This window comes from Phalaenopsis equestris, unplaced genomic scaffold (genome assembly GCF_001263595.1).
Source record: "Phalaenopsis equestris unplaced genomic scaffold, ASM126359v1 Scaffold000550, whole genome shotgun sequence".
Classification (NCBI taxonomy): Eukaryota; Viridiplantae; Streptophyta; class Magnoliopsida; order Asparagales; family Orchidaceae; genus Phalaenopsis; species Phalaenopsis equestris.
The window spans coordinates 241,966-253,183 of NW_018164990.1; positions in this window are offsets into that span (position 1 = coordinate 241,966).

Genomic DNA, 11,218 nt, shown 5'->3' on the forward strand with positions numbered 1-11,218 from the left:
TATATATATATATAGACACACACACACACACACAATATTAATGTCAAGTTGCTTAGCAAGGTTAGTGCAAACCTGCTGGGCAAAACAACATTTGAAATGTTTTTAAAATGACTCTTAGACTCTTAAAATAATTGGAAGAGAAGAAGGATTGGAGAAGAAGAAGAATTCTTGGGTGAAAGCCCCAAGTGGGGCAACAAGGTGAGAGAGAAAGAGAGAGAGTGAGAATTTCTTCTTTTCTTTTCACTTTGTTCTTGGAGAGGATTGTAAGGAGATTGCTTTTACTTTACATGTAGATTTTGATTTCTATTAAAGATAAATATTTTCATTATATTTTAATTTGACTCTAGTACTTTGTTTGTATGGTTTCAAAGTCTTGTTCAATGAAAAGTTGTTGTTGTTTCTCCATGTGTAGTGAGTAGTTTTATTTACTCCTCCCTCTTACATTGAATTAGTATGCATGTGTAGGATATATAATTGAGTAGAGTGAGAATATATTGTGATATTTTTTACTTTATTCTTCTTTTACATGTAAACTTGATCAACTTGCAAATCTATTGTGAGAACATGTAAGATCCGTGATGGTGTTGTCTTAATCAACTGTAGCAGAATCACATAAGATTGTATTGATGAGAATGTAGTCCATATGGTTGAGTGCAAATAAATAGTGAAATAATCTTTGATGGATTTAGAATTAGAGGACTTTAGGGTGACAGGTTAAAGCCCCCAATTTTATTCTTAGTTTTTGGCTTGATACTAGATGTTAGCCTTCAGGTGAGGAAACTACGAAACTCTATAGTGAGAGCTAGTATCTCTCCTACCTAACCAGTCTTTAAGATTCTTAAACCATGAATTAGCCAATGTTCTTTATATTACTTGACCGAGGGTAAAGAGTGTAACTGCTTCTATTTATCATAATCTTTCTCACTACTTGTTTTAATTTTACACATGTCACTAATTTCATTGCATGAGGAAGGGTACATTTAATATATTAAATCCTACTTTCTGATTTTGGCTAAGTATTTTAAGAGTAGAAGTAATATTGTAGTGATAATTGTAGGATATAATCAAAACCAAACTTTTATCGACCTTCCAAGCTAGCTTCCAAGCTAGGCCTTCCAAGCTAGGGCATGTTATTCTAGACTTGAACTTCTCTTGAAAGCCACCGTGATTAACCTCGATCTTATGGGATCGATTTTCAAGGCTTAATCAAAAAGTCTTATTTTAGTTAATAATGATACATATACTTGCGCATAATCCCTACTATTTAAAAATATAATTGAAATCTTACTTTACTTGGGATCAAGTTTTTTGCGCCGTTGCCGGGATTAAAATTTTCAAGTAGTGGTGTCAACTTCATAAATTCTTACATATAAAAAATATCAGGACCAAGTTTTTAGCGTTGTTATTGTGAATCGTAATGGTTGATCTTGAATTTTAGGAGAATTTTAGTTGAAGTAATTAGACTTATACTTGACAAATTTTAGTGTCGTAAAAACGGTTTTTGTATCAAAAGTTTTTTTTTTGTATAAAAAAGTGTTGTGAAAAAACTATTTGTGTGAAAAATAAGGTGTTTGTGAAAATATTTTGTTGTGTTGCATAAATTATTTATTTTATTTGTTTAATTTTAATGTATTATTTGTTGTGTTGCATGTGTGAAACAAAGGTTCTGCAAGACTTGTGCCTTATGAGTTAGAAAAAAAGGAAAAAAAATCAAAAAACTGAAAGGACTTGAAAAGCTAGAAATGGAAATGGAAAACATTCAAAATAATAACTTGGAAAATCATCATAAATCATTGAGGGATTATGTAAATCTTACGACAAATGGAATTCACTCAATTATACAAACCCCTATCATAGATGCTAACTCGTTTGAACTAAATCCAGCGATTATCCAACTGATGCAGAACAACCAGTTTAGGGAAACTCCTTTGGAGGATCCCTATTTACACTTATCAAGTTTTCTAGAACTTTATACTACATTTCATTATAACAGTATGTCAGACGATGCTATTAGACTAGAGCGTTTTCTTTTCTCTCTAAAGGATAAGGCTAAAATGTGGTTATACTCATTAACACCTAGCTTTATTAAAAATTGTGAGAAGTCAACTCAGAAATTCCTTGCTAAGTATTTTCCACCTTCAAGGACTACTAAACTTAGAAACAATATCATCTCATTTTGTCAGTATAAAAAGGAATCAATAGACAGGAATCAATATACGAAGCTTGGGAAAGATTTAAGGAACTCCTAAGAAAGTGTCCACACCATGCTCTACCCGATTGGTTAATGATACGCCTAAAAATGTACTATTTTTTATGCTTCATTTTATAATGATATTGCACTTTAAAGGTATTTTTTTCTTGTGTTTTTGGTTGTAGGTACATCAAATTGAAGAATTTGGAGTGATTGGAGCAAAAGGAACAAAAATTTACCAAAACCGAGCAAACAGGAACAAATCGGGTCAAATCGGGGCACACTGGAGCCATGGGGACCTAAACTAGATACTTAAGTGCCTGTGTCCGGTTCTTAAGCGCCCAAAATGGAGCTTAGGCACCACCAGACAGAGAAGGCACCACCAGACAGAGAGGGGGGCGCTTAGGCGCTGGTGACGGTTTTCAACATATCTTCTAGAATATATGTCGAATTTGCACTATTTTTGAAATGATGCTTCGTGCATCTATAAGGAATTTCATTGGAAATGAGAAAATGGACTTTCTAGAAGAATTTTGGGTGGTTATTTGGAGTTTTGAAGAGGCACTTCAAGAACCATTTGGAAGATTTAAGGAATATGGACAGTTTTGAAGAGACGCTTAAGCATCTCTTGGGAAATTTTAAGAAAAAGGCTTGGAAATGTTTTAAAATAATTCTTAGATTCTAGAATAAATTAGAAGAGTAGAAGAAGACTTAGAGAAGAATAAGAAGGCTTGTGCGTGAGCACCAAGTGGAGCGGCAAGGTGAGAGAGAAAGAGGGAGTGTGAGAATTTCTTCTTTTCTTTTCACTTTATTCTTAGAGAGGATTGTAAGGAGATTATTTTTTCTATACAAGGAGAGTTTGATTTCTATCAGAGATAAGTAGTTTCATTATATTTTGATTTGAATTTAGTACTTTGTCTATATGGTTTCAAAGTCTTGTTCAATGAAAAGTTCTTGTTGTTTCTCCATGTGTAGTGAGTAGTTTTATTTACTCTTCCCTCCTGTAATGAGTTAGTATGCATGTGTAGGATATAGAATTGAGTAGAGTGAGAATATATTGTGATGATTTTATTTTGTTCTTTATTTACATGTAAAATTGACCAACTTGCATGTTAAAATCTGTTGTGAGAACATGTAAGATTCGGGATGGTGTTGTCTCAATCAACTGTGATAGAATCACATGAGATTATATGAATGAAAATGTAGTACATATGATTGAGTGCAAATAAATAGGGAAATAATCTTTAATGGGTGTAGAATTAGAGGACTAGAGTTATATGCTAAAGTCCCCTAATTTGGTCTATTGTTTTAGGTTTTGATGCGAGATGTTAGCCTCCAGGTGGAGGGATAAGAGGGAACTCTAGAGTGAGAGCTAGTATCTTCCCTGCCTAGCCCGTCTTCAAAACTATTCAAACTTTAGATTAACTAATGTTCTTGATAGCATCTCTAGTAAGGGTAAAGAATATAATTACTCTTATTTGTCATAATCTCTCTCACTACTTGTTTTACTTTTACACATGTCACTAATTTTATTGCATGAGGAATAGTACTTTTAATATATTAAAAACCCACTTTTTGATTTTCACTATGTATTTTAATTTAGAAGTAGAAGTATTATTGTAGTAATAATTATAGGGTAAAATCAAAACCAAACTTTTATCGACCTTCCAAGCTATGGTGTGTTATTTTAAACTAGAATTTCTCTTAAAAATCGCTGTAATGAACCTCGATCTCCGTGGGATTGATATTCGGGGCTTAATGAGAAAGCTCTATATTACTTGATAATGATACATATATTTGCATAGAATCCCTAGAAATATAATTGAAATCTTACTTTGCTTGGGATCAAGTTTTAGTTAAATTACCGGAGATTAAAATCTTCAAGTAGTGGTGTCAACTTCTTAAATTCTACATAAAAAAGAATATTCGGGATCAAGTTTTTGACGCCATTGCCGGGGATCTCAACAGTTGATCTTGGCTTTTAGGAGAATTTTAGTTGAAGTAATTAAGCTTAGACTTGGAAACTGTAATGTCATAAAAACTATTTTTGTGTGAAAAGTGTTTTTTTTATGAAAAGAGTTGTGAAAAAAACTGTTTGTGTGAAAAATGAGGTGTTTGTGAAAATATTTTATAGTGTTGAATATATTTTTTATTTTATTTGTTTAATTGTTAATGTATTGTTTATTGTGTTGCGTATAAAAAATAAAGGATTTGTAAGACTTGTGTCTTATGATCTGAGTTAGAAAAAAAGAAAAAAAAATCAAAAAATAGAAAGGACTTAAAAAACTAGAAATGAAAATGAAAAACATTCAAAATAATAACTTAGAAAATCATCATAAATCATTGAGAGATTATGAAATTCACTCAAGTATACAAACCCTTGTCGTAGAAGCAGACTCGTTTGAAATAAATCCATCGATTATCCAACTAGTGCAGAACAACCAGTTTGGGGGAACTCCTTCAGAGGATCCATATTTATACTTATTAAATTTTCTAGAACTTTGTGCTATATCTTGTTATAACGGCATGTCAGATGATGCTGTTCTTCCTTTCTCACTAAGGGATAAGGCTAAAATGTGGTTATACTCATTAACACCTAGCTCTATTAAAAATTGGGAGGAGTTAACTCAAAAAATCATAACTAAGTATTTTCCACCTTCAAAGACTACTAAACTTAGAAATGATATTATCTCATGTTGTCAGTATAAAGGGGAATCAATATACGAGACCTGCAAAATATTTAAGGAACTCCTAAGTAAGTGTCCACACCATGCTCTGCCCAATTGGTTAAGCAGTCAAACTTTTTATAATGGGTTAGTAGGATCCCTTAGTTCTACAATTGACGCTGCTGCTGGTGGATCCGTAATGTCAAAACCATTTAATGTAACATATGTGTTAATTAAAGAAATGGCTACAAATGAATTTCAATGGCCCTTTGCAAGGGAAAATCCTAAAAAGGTAGCCAATGCTCATGATACAGATACATTTGAAATTTATTTCAATTCTTGCATCTCAGGTTGATGCAATATCAAGGAAGTTGGACCAACTTGGAACGAACCAACCTCAATTTACTTCAATAAGTGAGGAAAGTTCATTAGGGCATATGATTGATTCTAACTTATCACATGACTTATCACTTGATTCTAACTTATCACATGAGACTTTAAATACCATAAACAACCTGTATTCTAACTTTTACAACTCAAGTTGGAAGAACCATCCTAATTTTAACTGGTATCATACTAATTGGGGTAGAAAACAACAATGGGAAAATAATCATGCAAATCCTAATGGAAGTTGGAATAATCAGAGGAACACAAACTATAGACCTTCATATCCACCAAACTCTTTAATAATCAACAAATTGAGGATAAGAAGATGTCTATAAAAGAAGTGGTATTGCAAATGTGAAACCAGTTGTAAGGTCAAAATGCTACGATTAGAAACATAGAAAATCAACTGGGATAAATTGTCAATTCACTTAGCAATAGACCCCAAGGAACACTTCCTAGCAACACTGAGATCAACCCTAAAGAGAAAAATGATGAACAAATAGACGCTGTCTAATTAAGAAGTGGAAGAGAGATAAAGGGTGTGGTTAGAAAAAGAAAGAAGTTGTGAGAGAAACAAAGGAAAATAAAAGACCTAAAGAACATGTTTCTAAGGATCTGGAAAAATTAATATCTCCAACTAAAATCAATTTAGAAAGACCACCACCTCTATTTCCTTAAAGACTTAGACAATATGAGTTGGATAAACAATTTTCAAAGTTCAGGAAAGTACTTAAGAAGTTAACAATAAATATTCCTTTCGCTGAAGCTTTGGAACAAATTCAAAGTTATGCAAAATTTATGAAGAAGATATTAAACAAGAAAAGGAAGTTTGGGGATTACAAGACAGTAGCACTAAGTGAGGAGTGTAGCACTATATTTCAGAAAAAGCTTCCTAAGAAACTTAAATATCCTTCAAGCTTAACAATTCCTTGTGCAATTGGAGAAAGATTATGTTGAAAGCTTTATGCGATTTAGGATCGAGCATTCATGTGATGTCTCTATCTATATTTAGAAGGCTAGGTTTAGCCGATATTTCTCGCACTACCGTAACCCTTCTGTTAGTTGATTGATCTATCATTTATCCAAAAGGGGTTATAGAAGACATGCTTGTTAAAGTGGATAAATTTATCTTTCCTATGGACTTTATTGTATTAAATATGGAGGAAGATAAAGAAAATCTAATTATTTTTGGGAGACCTTTTCTTATTACTAGACAAGTTATGATAGATTCACAAAAAAGAGAGTTGACTATGAATATTAATAACCATGAAACCACTTTTGATGTTTTAAAGGCTATGAAGTATCTAGCTGAGAAAAAAGATGATGATTCTTTTTAGGTGGATGAAATTGATTATCTAAGTAAAGACCATTTCCAAGAAATTTTTGAGAGTAAGTTAATAGATGAGATCGAATTGGACTTTCATGATGAGCTGAAAATGTTGTTTAAAGAAGACTATATGTATGTTCAGGAGAGGTGCAAAATGATGGATGTTATTGGACGTTACTGAAAAAAGTAAACTTTTAATTCCATCTGTTGAAAAATCTCATGAAATTAAGATGAATGTACCCCATACAAATTTAAAGCCTACATATTTAGGGAATTCATCTACATCATCAGTCTTTATATCTTCAGATTTGACTCAATCACAAGAAGAACTTGAATTGAATGATGAAATCAGTCAAAAGATATCCTAAGAATGAGTAATTCAAAATCATTTAATGGCATATTCCGTGGTATACAGACAAAATGAATGAGATTCTGATGCTCGGGAAACCAATGTAAACATTGGATACGTCCGGTCGTCGATGTTATATCAAGCGCTTCGTGGGAGGCAACCTATGGTTATCTTTATTATCTGTTTAGTGTGATTGTTGTTATGTGTTGTTGTTATGTTGGATTGGATAATAGTGAGATGTTGGACTTTGATCCATGTTTGATGTGTAAGGGTGGATTGGATTAATGTTGCGAGGTAATTCATTCGTCATGACTAGATTTGTATATGATTTTTGGTAGTAACGGGTTAACGAGTCTGTTACGACTTAGTTCTCAATAAGAGCTGAGCATGACCTTGAAGCATGTAGAGTTTAGACTTAGACCGCTCTATGTCAACTATTTTACTTCCTTTATCTGACTTTGTCTTCACTGAGTAAGGTCATGAACTTACTTAGTGAACATCATCTGGATGAACTGCACTATTTTTATTTATCAGAGTGTGTATACCTTAGACTTAGAGTAACCCTAAAATTGGCAACACATGAGGGAATTCTGGTCCATGGATGATAATCATATAAATTTTTATAATACACCCACATTATTGGTGTAGTTTCATCCATTAGAAATTGAAAGTAAGGAGGGGAAATTTGAGTAGAAGGGATATTGGATTAACCTCAGTAGTTGTTGTTTGTTTATGAATCTGTGAGTCTATATATTAGAGTTTGTATGTATATGTTTGTGAGTCAAGTTAAATGAGTGATTGGAGATGACCAAACTTATCTCAATATTTTAAACTTGTTAGAATCTAGCAATTCCTTTATAAAGTTTTATAAAGGTTCCTATTTAATCTTCACTTTGTACCTATTCGATTATTCAAAATTCCTTTATAGTGTTATGTCAAGCATGTTTAGGCTAGATTTACTTTCTACTACAATGTTCTACCATGTGTTACTTGTTGATATTTTTGTAGGATGTATAGTAAATTGTAAAAGTGTTCTTTCCCTCCTGCATATTTTTGTACTTCATTATTACACATGTTTGAGCTTAAGTTTGGGGGAAAAGAAAAATGTTTCAAATTTAAACCTTACATGTTTTCAAAAGTATTAAAAACAAATTTGTATTTTATTTCTAATGATTTCTAATGATTATTGTCATCTTAATGATGTTAGAATTTTAAGTATAAAAATGGAGTAGGAAAACTTAGTTTATATTTTTGGTGAAAAGGGTGAACTTAGAGTTAAGGATATTTATTGGAGAGCTTGGAAAAATGAATAACTATCTTTAGTAGAAAAAATTATATTTTTGAAAAATTAGGGATTTTTAGAAATTTTATTTTAAAACATTTAAGGCTCTCTTAGAAAGTGTGTATATATATATTTATATACATACATCTTTTCAAGTGAAGGAAAATAATAAGTTTTAACTTTGGAGGGGGATAGTGGAATTCATAATTATTTAAGGACTTCTCCAGATATAGTATTTTTCACATAAAAAAATAAAAAATAAAAAATGGATCAAAAAGATCCCAAAAAAAAAAAGAAAAAAAGGATGAAAGAAAAGAGAAAAAAATGTGAGGAGAGCCTGAGGAGAGGTCCTAATAAAAAATTTGTTTCACTTGAGTCTTTCTAGAGTAAAGAACAGTAAAGAACTTAGAGAAGAACTTAGAGCAATCCTAAGCTTGCTTTTTATACTTATATTAGTAAAAATTATTTTTAAAAGAGTTCTTAATTCTATAAATTAAAATTCACATGATCCAAAATTTGAAAAATCTGCATATATTTCTGAACTAGATAGGAAAAAAGTTTCCAAGTTTGATGATAAATATTTTAGACCTTGGGCTAGTCTGATTCATTAGAAGATCTTCTAATTTTAACTATCACATTTTTAGAACAAAATTTTAGCAATTCTAAAGGATGAATCATTAACTCTAGTTTATGTAAATTATTTTAAAAATGTAGTATTACTTGAGGACAAGTAATGTTTAGGTTTGGACAAGTAATGTTTAGATTACTTGAGGACAAGTAATGTTTAGGTTTGGGGGATTTTGATACGCCTAAAAATGTACTATTTTTTATGCTTAATTTTATAATGATATTCCACTTTAAAGGTATTTTTTCTTATCTTTTTGGTTGTAGGTATATCAAATTGAAGAATTTGGAGTGATTGTTGAAGAATTTGGAGTTGAAGAATTTGGAGTGATTGGAGCAAAAGGAACTAAAATGGACCAAAACAGAGCAAACCGGAGCAAATCGGGTCAAATCGGGGTACACCGGAGCCATGGGGACCTAAACTGGACACTTAAGTGCCTGTGTCTGGTGCATAAGCACCCAAAATGGCGCTTAGGTGCCACCAAAATGAGAGGGAGGCGCTTACACGTCCCATAATTGGCGCTTAGGTGCCTGTGACAGTTTTCAACATATCTTCTAGAATATACGTCAGATTTGGATAATTTTTGAAGCAGCGCTTCATGAATCACTCAAGAAATTCATTGGAAATGAAAAAATGGACTTTCTAGAAGAATTTTTGGTGGTTATTTGGAGTTGTTAAGAGGCACTTCAGGCACCATTTAAAAGATTTAATGAATATGGACAATTCTGAAGAGACGCTTAAGCATCTCTTGGGAAATTATAAGAACAAGGCTTGGAAATATTTTAAGATAACACTTATACTCTTGAATCAATTATAAGAGTAGAATAAGACTTGGAGAAGAATAAGAAGGCTTGGGCATGATCCCCAAGGGGGTGGCAAGGTGAGAGAGAAAGAGAGAGTGTGAGAATTTCTTCTTTTCTTTTCACTTTGTTCTTGGAGATGATTGTAAGGAGATTGCTTTTGATATACAAGGAGAGTTTGATTTCTATTAGAGATAAGTATTTTCATTACATTTTGATTTGAATTTAGTACTTTGTTTGTATGGTTTCAAAGTCTTGTTCAATGAAAAGTTCTTGTTGTTTCTCCATGTGTAGTGAGTAGTTTTGTTTACTCTTCCCTCTTGTAATGAGTTAGTATGCATGTGTAGGATATAGAATTGAGTAGAGTGAGAATATATTGTTATGCTTTTACTTTTTTCTTCATTTACATGTAACTTGATCAACTTGCATGTTAAAATCTGTTATGAGAACATGTAAGATCTGGGATGGTGTTGTCTCAATCAACTGTGGTAGAATCACATGGGATTGTTTGGATGAGAATGTAATCCATATGGTTGACTGAAAAAAAAATAAGGAAATAATATTTAATGGGTGTAAAATTAGATTACTTTAGAGTGACAGGCTAAAGCCCCCTAAGTTGGTCTATTGTTTTAGGTTTTGATGCGAGATGTTAGCCTCCAGGTGGAGGGATAAGAGGGAACTCTAGAGGGAGAGCTAGTATCTTCCCTGCCTAACCTGTCTTTAGAACTGTTCAAACTTTAGATTAACTAATGTTCTTTATAGCATCTTGAGTAAAGGTAAATAATATAATTGCTCATATTCGTCATAATCTCTCTCACGACATGTTTTACTTTTACACATGTCACTAATTTCATTGCATGAGGAAGAGTACTTTTAATATATTAAAATTTAATATATTAAAAAAAGAGTACTTTTAATATATTAAAAACCCCACTTTCTAATTTTCATTAAGTATTTTAATTTAGAGGTAGAAGTAGTATTGTAGTTATAATTGTAACATAAAATGAAAATCAAACTCTTATCGACCTTCCAAGCTAAGGTGTGTTTTTCTAAACTAGAATTTCTCTTGAAAGCCGCGGTGATTAATCTCGATCTCCGTGGGATCGATATTCGAGGCTTAACCAGAAAGCTCTATATTACTTAATAACAATACGTATACTTGCATAGAATCCCTAGAAATATAATTGAAATCTTACTTTGCTTGGGATCAATTTTGTGGTGTCATTACCGGGGATTAAAATCTTTAAGTAGTGGTGTCAAGTTCTTAAATTCTACATATAAAATAATATTGAGATCAGTTAATCATTGAAACTTTTTACAATGGGTTAGTTGGATTCCTTAGGTCTACAATTGACGCTGCTGCTGATGGATCATTAATGTCAAAACCATTTAATGAAGCATATGTGTTAATTGAAGAAATGGTTACAAATGAATTTCAGTGGCCCTATGTAAGGGTAAATCCTAAAAAGGTAGCCAGTGCTCAAGATCAGATGTGATTGCAATTCTTGCGATTCATGTTGTTATAATATCAATGAAGTTAGACCAATTTGGAATGAACCAGCCTTAATTTATTCCAGTAAGTAAGGAAAGT